Source organism: Phoenix dactylifera, chromosome 14 (genome assembly GCF_051530095.1).
Source record: "Phoenix dactylifera cultivar Ajwa chromosome 14, Ajwa_hap1_PhDact_Kaust_v1.1, whole genome shotgun sequence".
Lineage (NCBI taxonomy): Eukaryota > Viridiplantae > Streptophyta > Magnoliopsida > Arecales > Arecaceae > Phoenix > Phoenix dactylifera.
In genome coordinates, this window is record NC_143203.1 from 17,222,099 (window position 1) to 17,233,479 (window position 11,381).

At 39.2% G+C, this 11,381-nt stretch overlaps 1 long non-coding RNA gene across 1 annotated transcript; it reads right to left on the reverse strand.

Annotated features, from left to right (window-relative positions):
• Window positions 1-2,782: 2,782 nt before the first annotated feature.
• On the reverse strand, window positions 2,783-3,907 carry LOC148700053 (uncharacterized). The gene is made up of 2 exons (XR_015973155.2): window positions 3,663-3,907; window positions 2,783-2,974 (listed from the first exon to the last, which is right to left on the reverse strand). It is a non-coding gene; the product is annotated as an uncharacterized LOC148700053 (long non-coding RNA).
• Between the last annotated feature and the right edge of the window lie 7,474 nt (window positions 3,908-11,381).

Consider the following 11,381-nt stretch of genomic DNA (forward strand, 5'->3'; position numbering starts at 1 on the left):
TTTATCAATAATTATTAGCTATAATATTAATTAAGCTGGTATGAAAATTGTACTTTTGTGCTCTCATCAATCACAATACACAGGAGTTCAATTTGAAGATGTATCACTTGTGATGAATAGAAAAATGCTAGAATAAATTTTTATTCATTTTAATAAAACATATACATAATCCAATTTCTTACAATTAAAAAATTGGGTTTGGGACACAATTCCCAACATATGCCTTAAGTCGTATTCATACTATGTTGATTTTAAAGTCCACGTATCATCGTAGGATGAAAATGCATTAAGTCGTGTTCCCACCATGCGGACTCTAAAGTCCCTATGGCGTTGTAGGATGCATGGTTCCCCATCTAATTCTCCTAATATGATTAGGAGTTAGCCTAAGTCCTAATGTAATTAGGAATTGGGCTCATAATCTAGGAATAAGTCCTAGTGTGATTAGGACCCAACCTAGGCGCCATGAAAGAGGTCCAAGCCCAATGTGATTAGGCTCCAATCTCTAGATCCAAGGACACAGATCATGTATTTATTTGAGGCACCACCTAAGAGGATTCTAATCCTCTCATCATGGCGCCATGGACACTTGGCACTGATCTAAGGGTTGGGGTTATGAAGAGTTTATCTCTTGTCATGATAAACCCTAGGCCACCATCTATAAAAGGGATGCATTGGGGCGTGTGATAGGAATAGATTTGGAGTCTCTTCATCACGCCTCCTCTTCCTTCCTCTCTTCTTCCTTCCACGATAGCAAGAGGAGTCTTTCCTCTTCCTCCACAGCAACAAAGGGGCTCTCTTCTTCCTCTTCCAAGGTGTTGGAAGTGTGAGAAGAAAAGAAAGGAAAGAGAGACCACACGGCAGCAAAAAAAGAAGTTCTTTTCTCTCTGACGCCCAATCTTCTTCCTTCTTCTTCACGACAGCAAGAGGGCCTCTTCTTCCTCTTCTTTCACGACAGCAAGGCAAGGAAGATCCATGTGCAAAGCCTCCTCCTTCCTCCTCCTCCATCGCGAGCAAGGTTGAAGAAGAAAGAGTTCTTCTTCAAGAAGGTATGTTGCTGATTTTCTTCCAATCTTTTTGATAGTCATGAGAGGTCTTTGCAAGGAGCTAGCACTTCGGTAAGATCTGAACTCAGATGATTAAGTCCTCGTGTGGATACGTGTAGAGGCCGAACACTTGTGTGGCTCAAACAGGAACCTACAAAGATCATCAAGCTGCGGTGTCTTTCCACCCGCACAAAGTTTGATGATGAGATCTTCAAATCTTTGTTTCTGATTTTTGTTTTAGTTTATATGATATTTAATCAACTTTCTTCAGATCTTAATTTTCCCTCCCTCATGAGTTCAAAGGTCTTTTAGATTTGGATCCAAAAAAAATTTTGAACTCTACGATCCATGGCGCGTTTATACGATGAACGATATCTCGTACGAAATTTCGCTGCGATCGTTGCATCGTACGGAGCGTAACTCAACAGTGAGATGCATGCGAAATGGTTTGATGACGATAATAAGATTAGGTGCTACATTATGGCATCCATGTCCAACAAATTATAATGCCAGCATGAGAGCATGAAGACTACCAAAGACATACTTGATCACCTGCAAGAGTTGTATGGTGAACAGAGTCGCACAGCGAGGTTTGAAGTATCCAAGAGGCTCTTCAAAGCCATGATACATGATGGGTAGTCTGTCCATGATCATGGTTTGACCATGATCAAGGATCTTAAGAAGCTTGAGAAACTCGGCATGACCATGCCCAAGGATTTGCAAACGGATTTGATCCTGCAATCCTTACCATCTTCATATGGGCAGTTTATTGTAAACTACCATATGAATAAAATTGAATGCACCAACTTGAATTGTTGAATATGTTGGTAACAACTGAGGGAGCATTGAAAGGTTCAAGGGGCATAGTTCTCGCTGCCGAGCTAGTTTCTATTTCCAAGAGAAAGTCTACTGGAAAGAAGAAGAAGCCTACAAAGAAGCAGAAGACCGAGAAGAAGCCGAAGAAGAAAATTCCCAAGAAGAAGGCCGAACCCAAAGGAAAGTGTTTCCATTGCAATGAAGACGACCATTGGAAAAGAAACTGTCCGATCTACATGGAAAGTATAAAGAGTAAGAAGGGAGACACACCTTTTAAAGATATGTCTAATATGCTCATTATTGAAACTAATCTAACAGTTTCTTCTATTTTCAGTTGGATTATAGACTTTGGTTCTAGTGTTCACTTGTGCACTACCATGCAGGGTCTAAAGGAAAGTATAAGATTTATGGAAGGTGCAGTAATCCTACGGATTGGCAATGGAGCAAGAGTTGATGTTGTTGCTGTGGGTACATTTTCTTTACGATTATCGTCAGAATTTAGTTTGATATTTAGAGATTGTTATTTTATACCTAGTGCTAGCAGAAATTTGATTTTTGTATCTTGTCTAGCATGGAAATATTTTGAATTCAATTTTAATAAAGACTACATTTCCATTTATTTGTGAAATATATTATTTGGACGTGATTTTATGATTGACGGTCTCTATCACTTACATATGGATGTATCTATGAATGTATCTGAGCAAACAACAATGAGTATCATAGGATCCAAAAGATCTAAAGATGAGATAAACCAAAAGTATTTGTAGCACCTCAAGCTTGGTCATATAGAAGAAGACTGTCACGCCCTCGGCCCGAGATCGCGAGCCGGGGGTCCGCGCCAACCGCCGCACACCCGTAGGGAACTCTCCCTATAAGCATGCAAGGCATCTAAACCAAATATCTCAAATATATAACTAAAATAATTCAGCTGAAATAAATGCAATCTTATTCCATTGACTAACTCAAGTCATAGGGTTTCACAAGTCTAAATACGCAGCGGAACAATAAAGATAAAACATCAATTTAAACAAAGCCTAATCTAGGATAACTTGTGCTTCAGTTCTTCTAGTCACTCTCCCATTTTAAATCTCCGATAGGTTAGTTCTCAGAATCTGTAAAACAACAAGAAATTGTATAATGAGCTAGACAGCCCAGTAAGTAATAAACACCTTAACTAGTCAATTCATATAATAACATAAAATATAAATACAAATTACGATGAATCAACATAATAACATAATCAATTCCTTTTCAAGCACAAATTCATTAAAATTCGTATTTTTCAAATATCTATATACATAATCATAAATCTGATTCGAAACAAATCATATTCATTTCATCAGCCTTTAGCTACGACCACACTTATACCCTGTGGCTAGGCCAGAAACAGAACCGCACTTATACCCTGCGGAGTGGGCCAGAATACCGCACTTATACCCTGCGGAGTGGGCCAGAATACCACACTTATACCCTGTGGTGGGGCCAGAATTGCCAATGCATAACCCCCTATTGGCAGGGTCCAGAACATAGCCAGGCTGAGAGTTCTAAATCTGATGCACATCAAAATTCTTTTGTAACATAATAGATATATCATAATTCGATCTAAATATGCATATACGATAAAAAAAAGTAATATAACAATAGTCCGAAAAATATTAGTCCAATTCACATATCCATTTTTCATTCAAAGCATCATCTCGTAAAATTCATAAATCACATATAATATTCATTAACAATTTATTCGATACAAAAATAATATTATATAAATGAAGAGTCTAGAGAAGGCAGTTCATTACTTACATTGAACGCGATCCACAACAAATCCAATTAATCTCACAAATTCCTTGCAGAACCTAATATCCAAAAATCATATTTTCTTTTAAAATTAATCACAATATATATAAAACTTAAATTTTAACATTCTTCCAGGGCCGACCCTGCAGAAGTGTCTAGCCCCCCCAGGTTCAGATTCGGATTCGGGTTCATACCCGTAAACCACCCTTTCCCTTTATTTATTTATTTATTTATTTTTCTTTTCTTTTTCTTGCTTTTCTTTTCTTTTATTTTCTTTTTCTTTTTCTTTTCTTCTCTTCTCCAGAACCTTCTCCCGACTTCTTTCTTCCTTCCCCTCTTTCTTTCTTCTTTCTTTTTCTTTCTCCTCCCCCTCTTCTCCCGACTTCTTCTCCTTCCCCCCCCTTTCTTTCTTCTTCTTTCTTCTCCCGCGAAGGGAGGTCATGAGCTCGGGAGAAGCCAAGTCGAGGCCGGCGGCGCCCGCGATGGCCGGCCCTCTCCTTCTTCCCGCGGAGGAGGCATGCGGACGGGAGAAGAAGAAGAGCCCACGACGGTCGGCCTTCTCCTTCTTCCCTCTCTTCTTTCTTTCTTTCTTTCTTTCTTGTTTTCAATTGGTATACAAAGAAATGAAGGGTAGAAACCCTTACCTCAGCCCCGGCGAAGATCCGGCGGCTCCTTTCCGGCGGCAAACGGAGGAGGAAAGGGTCGTCCGTGCTGTGGCTGCTCGGCTCTCTCTCTCTCCCTCTCTCTCGGCCGGCAGCCCAAGGAAGAAGGATCCCCCCCTTCTCCCTCTTCTTGGTGTGGCGGCTCTCCTCGGTGGCCTTAAGGAGGAGAGGAAGCCCTAAAAACAGGGCTTCCTTCTTCTTCGGGATGGAACCAGTCCATCCCGTCGCCTCACGTGCGTCGCACGTGAGGCCGGGGTTTTGGGACTGGGCCGGTCATTTGGATCGGGCCCAGTTTCGGGGTCTTACAAAGACAGAATTAACAAATTGGAGAAATATGGGCTTTTAGGCTCATTGACTTCTGAGTCATATCCAATTTGCTAATTCCGGCTTCTCCTATATGATGGCCAAATTATCCTTTGTAGGACACGGAGAAAGGTCCACTAAGATACTTGCCCTAGTACACACCGACGTGTGTGGCCCATTCTATGTGCAGGCTAGGGGTCAATATTTCTACTTTACTTTTACCGATGATTACTCACGGTATGGTTGTGTCTATTTTATAAGACATAAATTTGAAGCATTTGAAAGGTTCAAAGAATTCAGACATGAAGTAGAAAAACAGACATGAAAACTCATTAAGGTTCTTCGATCAGATCGAGGAGGTGAATACCTTAGTGGAGAATTTCATGATTATCTCAAAGAGAATGGTATAGTTTCACAATGGACACCTTCTGGTACACCTCAACTCAATGGAGTATTAGAGAGGAGGAATCGGATCCTATTGGATATGGTCAAGTCCATGATGAGCTTCACTGACTTACCCTTATTTCTATGGGAAGATGCCCTACTTACAGCTATCTATATATTGAATAGAGTTTCCGCTAAGTTCGTTCCTACCACACCGTATGAGATATGGTATGGTAAGAAACAGAGTCTTGGTTATCTCAAGATTTGGGGATGTCCGGCCCAAATCAAGCGATAACAGGCAGACAAGTTAGAGGCTAGGACAATTGATGCTCATTTCATAGGATATCCTAAAGAGTCGTTAGGATATAATTTTTACATCCTACAAGATCACAAAGTTTTTGTGAGCCGGCATGCCATCTTCTTGGAAAAATAATTTATCCTTGATAGAGGCAGTGGGAGAAAAATTGAGCTTGAAAAGAAAATCTTAGAAGAGCAATGAGCAATTGAGCCTAGTGAACCTATTCACATGGAGCCAATACATGAAGAACCTCGTCCACTTCGTAGATCTAGTAGGATTTTCCATTCTCCTGAAAGATACTTAGGTATGCTTACAGAGGAAGTAGAGAAATTTCTTATGGGAGAAAGGAAATATGGTGATGATCCCAAAACCTACAACGAAGCGATGTTAGACATCGACTCTAAGAGATGGATGGATGTAATGGAGTTAGAGATAGACTCAATGCATTCCAACCAAGTTTGAACCTTAGTAGATCCACTTGAAGGTATAGTACCTATTGAGTGTAAATAGATCTACAAAAGAAAATTAGGTTCGGATGGCAAGGTAGAGACCTACAAAATAAGGTTGGTAGCAAAAGGTTATAGTCAGCGCGAAGCCATTGACTATCAGGATACCTTTTCACCGGTAGACATGCTAAAGTCTATTTGAACGTTGCTTGCTGTTGCAGCTTATCATGATCAGATGGATGTGAAAACTGCATTCCTTAATGGATATCTTGAGGAAGATATCTATATAGAACAGCCTTTGAGTTTCACTTCCAGTGATGGTGATCACAAGGTCTGCAAGCTGCAAAGATCTATCTATGGATTAAAGTAAGCATCTCGGAGTTGAAGCACTCGTTTCAACGATGTAATCAAATCGTTTGATTTCATCAAGAATGAAGAGGAACCATGTGTGTACAAAAAGGTCAGTGGGAGGGCTATAGTATTCCTCATATTGTACGTGGATGATATACTCTTGATTGGAAATGATATTCCCATACTCACATCGGTCAAATTATGGTTGTTTAAGGAGTTCTCAATGAAAGACCTAGGAGAAGCATCTTATATTTTGGAGATTAAGGTTTATAAAGATAGATCTAAGAGGATGTTTGGCCTATTATAGAAAATGTACATAGAAGAAGTGCTGAGAGGTTCAGTATGGAAAACTCTAAAAGGGGATTGTTATCCCTAAGGCATGGAATAAATCTCTCTAAGAAGATGTGCCCCAAAACATCTGAAGAGATTCAGCGCATGAGCAGGATTCCTTATGCTTCGGCAATAGGGAGCCTCATATATGCCATGCTATGTATTCGATCTGATATAGCACATGCTGTGAGTGTCACGAGTAGATATCAGTCGAATCCAGGCGAGGAGCACCGGATAGCTATGAAAAATATCCTTAAGTACTTGAGAAGGACTAAGGATATATTTTTGGTCTTTGGAAGAGGATCCGAGTTAAAGGTAAAATAATACACTGATTCAGACTTTATAACTGATCCTGATGATAAAAAGTCTACATCAGGATATATATTCTTATGCAATGGGGGATCGGTAAATTGGAAGAGTTTCAAACAATCGATTATTGCAGATTCTACCATGAAAGCAGAGTACATTGCCGCATTGGATGATGCGAACGAAGCATTCTGGTACAAAAAGATTGTCAAGAAGCTAGGTGTCATGTCATCAGATGCCATAACCCTTTTCTGCGATAACAACGACGCCATAGCACTGGCTAAGGAGCCAAGGTCTCACCAGAAGTTCAAGCACATAGAGCGGCGATTTTATCTAATACATGACTACCTCGAAAAGAAGTATGTAGAGGTGCAGAGAGTAGACTCCACTGACAACATGGCGGACCTATTCACTAAGCAGCTGAGTCAGCAGAAGTTAGAAGTCCATCTTGAGAAGATAGGGCTTAGATACATGTCTGATTGGCTTTAGTGCAAGTGGGAGATTGTTAGAAGTATGCCCTAGAAGCCAATGTGGCCGACGCACATTTGTAATCTAGGGCATAAATTTGTAATTTGACTCTTATTGATTAATAAGATTGGGCAATTTATTATTCATTCATGTTTGTATGTGTTCATAAATCGTCCAAGAAATTAATAAGATGATGACACATACTCTCAAGGAGTTGAGAATATGAGGCATGTATCATTAGGGATTAATTTCTAAATGCTCCTGATCGATGGATCCATTATGAGGACGGTGATCGATCCGCTGAGATTAGTGTACAGACACTGGAGTGATTGTGCAGGCACTTGTTAGAGAATAAGTGTACTAAACGTGACCAAAGAAAGTAGTCACATGGATGTCTATCCACTCGTTAATGACTACTTATGCTGCAGTTGTATGACTGGTCCTTTGACCTGCGATGCCTCAGCTATTCATTATAAAGTTGCTATAGTTTGACGAGCATGTAAACTTGGACCCTAGCCATTCGGATCCTTGTGGTGCGGATTGACTGTAGTAGGTTCATTTTGGAATAGAGTTGTATCTAGATGGAATCTATCGACTTTGATAGATTGGGAGTGATCTTATATGATTTATGAGACTAAGTTTGATAAATTTCTGATCAGGTATTTTGAAAAAGAGTTTTTCATATCTCGAACTGAAAGTCGAATAAATTTGACATATGACGGACGATGGGATTTGACAAGTTATCCATAACTCCATCCTATCAGGATCCATGATAGAGGGACTGTATCATACGCTAACTGCACCTAGAGGTTCAGACATTTCATTCTGCTGGATTGCCACCACATACTGCTAGGTGTCACTAGTGGATTATTAGACTCGAAGGCATTTAATTGGTGATCAGTGAACCCTAAGAGTAGAACTGAAATTGTTTCAATCTACTGAAAGGAGTTTCAGTGATATTGAGATGGAGATCTCAATATGTTTCACTACCAGACAGAATAGAACCTACGGGATCACACACATAGAGAATTCGATTAGTCAGACTATCGTAATTGTGATTTAGAATCACAATAGATATCAATTATCAATATGATTGGTGATTGAATTAACCCACTAAATGTTTGTGAGTTAATGAAAGAAGAATTAAGTGGAATTGATTGCAATTGGATTTTAATTGGGCTGATTTGATGAGCCAAATCAATTTGGGTTCGACCCAAATTGAGTTGGGCTCATGATTGGGTCAACCCTGATTAGATCAGGGTATATGCCTTAAGTCGGGTTCATACTATGCAGATTTTAAAGTCTACATGGCATCGTAGGATGAAAATGCATTAAGTCGTATTCATACCATGCGGACTCTAAAGTCTCATGGCGTTGTAGGATGCATGGCGCCCCATCTAATTCTCCTAATGTGATTAGGAGTTAGCCTAATTAAGGGACAAGTCCTAATGTGATTAGGACCCAACCATGGTGCCATGAAAGAGGTCCAAGCCTAATGTGATTAGGTTCAAATCTCTAGATCCAAGGACACATATCATGCATTGATTTGAGGCGCCACCTAAGTGGATTCTAATCTACATGATCATGGCGCCATGGACTTGGCATTGATCCAAGGGTGGGTAGTTATGAAGAGTTTATCTCTTGTCATTATAAGCCATGGAAAAACCCTAGGCCATCAATTATAAAAGGGGCATTGGAGGCGTGTGAGAGCATGAATTGGAGTCTCCTTCTCCATGCCTCCTATCTCTTGCTCTCCTTCTCTTCTCCCACGACAGCAAGGAAGCATTCTTCTTCCTCTTTCAAGGTGCCATTGGTAGCATGAGAAGAGAACCTTAGAGAGGAGCCCACACGCCAAGGAAAGAAGGGTTCTTTTCTTCCCACGCCCAAGCCCTCTCCTTCCTCCTTCTCCATGGCAGCAAGAGGCCTTTTTCATCCTCTTCTTCCACGGCAGCAAGGCATGGAAGATCCATGGTGAAAGTTTCCTCCTTTCTCCTTCTCTATCGCGAGCAAGGTTGAAGAAGAAAGAGTTTTTCTTTCAGGAGGTATGTTGCTGATTTTTTTTAATCATCATTGATAGTCATGAGAGATCTCTGCAAGGAGCTAGCACTTCGGTGAGATCTGATCTCAGATAGTTAAGTCCTCGTGTGGATACCTGTAGAGGCCGGATGCTTGTGCGGCTCTAACAGGAACCTCCAAAGATCATCAGGTTGCGGTGTTTATCCACCTGCACAAAGTTTGAAGATGGAATTTTTGAATCTTTGTTTCTGATTTTTATTTCAGTTTTTATGATATTTAATCAACCCTTTCAGATCCTAATCTCTCCTCCCTCATGAGTTCAAAGGTCTTTTGGATTTGGATCCAAAATTTTTTTTGAACCTTACAATCCGTGGCGCGTTCATACGATGAACGACGTTCCGTGCGATATGCTGCTGCGATCGTCACATTGCGCGGGGCGTATCTCAACAACGTCCTCATCAGGCTAAAAGTTTAAATCCACTAAAATCTAATCACAAGCATTACAATCGCCTCGTAGTCAGCTCCAATGGATCCGTGCTACAATGTCCTCTAGTCCATATAGGTTATAGGTCGGTTCCGCTCTAATACCATTTATAACAACCCAAGACCTCATCCGAAATGGCTAGCCATAAGGTATTATTTGAGTTTCTTGATCCTGTAGAAATACCAAAGATCTACCCAACGAATAACCGATGTGGGACTAAAAACATGCCCGTATAAGTCCTCATATAATTTATTTGAATATATATTGAAATAAAATATCACGCCCCAGATCTGGAGCATGACATGACCATGCTATTGTAGGTTATTGCCCATAATAACACGAAGCCCACAATAAAAAGTTCTTCATCAAAATTTATAGAATAATAAATTTAGTTCAATTTCATTTGCTCAACAAAGAGAAGTGGGTACGGAGTATCTAAACCGAATATTTGAATGTTCGAGTCTACATAACCCAAACTTTATAGTCATAACTACATTTACTGATAGCTTGCAACTATGCTTCAAGCTTTATTCTTTCATCCTTCATTCATTTATTCTTTCTTCTTCCTAGCAACCTTAATTATCTAAAAAAAATATAAAGAGACAAATGAGTTTTACGACTCAGTAAGTAACCATGCACCACCTTACCGGATCAAGCATAGTTTTACATGATTCAATACATCATTTGGAAAGTAAAATTATACTAAACATAATAACAAATTATCGTAACAAACCAATCATATATGCACAAATCATGCAAGTTCGTAAAGCTGAAGGTGCAATTTAAAATAACCATAATCATCAAATATTTGCCATTTATCCATACTTTTAATCAAAACAGTGCTCACAAATTTTTGCGCTACTGTCAGTATAACCCGTGATAGGGTCGTCTTCGTAATCAATAAGATATCATAGTTTATATTCGTTATAAACTTTAACCCATTGGCAGAGGGCCATTTTTGTTGGATGCTAGCTTCAGGATATCGATTGGCCTCCATTTCTTGAGGCGGTTATAGCTATCAGAGAGCTTATAAAATATTTCATATTTTTCATAAATCATACCTTTATAAATAGGTTGGAAATTGTAAATGGCATCGCAAAAGTTAAAATGCATAATCATGCTATATATATCATTTTCGTAGTAACATACAATTTTTCATAATCATAATTCATATGCAAATCATTTATAATGAAGTATTCAATAAGAATTCTATTTGGCCAAGAACATGGATTGATGCAAAAATAAAATTGTTCTCCCAAGTGCAGGAGAATCGCACAAGTAGTAAAATCTCGGGAGTCCGAGGTCGAATCCTCAGGGAACGAAATATATATTAGATTATTTAATATAATTTTAGATTAATTAATTCAATAAATTCGGGGATTAAGATGATGTTTTGATTTTCAGAAATTAAAAACAAAGATGATATGCAACTAAACAAAGTTCAATGAAATAAAGATGGTAGGGATCTGGAATCCCCCTTGATGATATTGCATCCAAGAAATAAACTCTATGGTTTTTGATTAAAAATGAATGGTAGGATAGATCTAATCATGGTATATATTTCATGAACATATAAACTCAATTTCTAAGCATTCATCGTGCTTTCTACGTCTACGATGAATCAAATACTAAAGCAATCCATATATCAATAATCATAATCCATTAAAGAGCTATCTA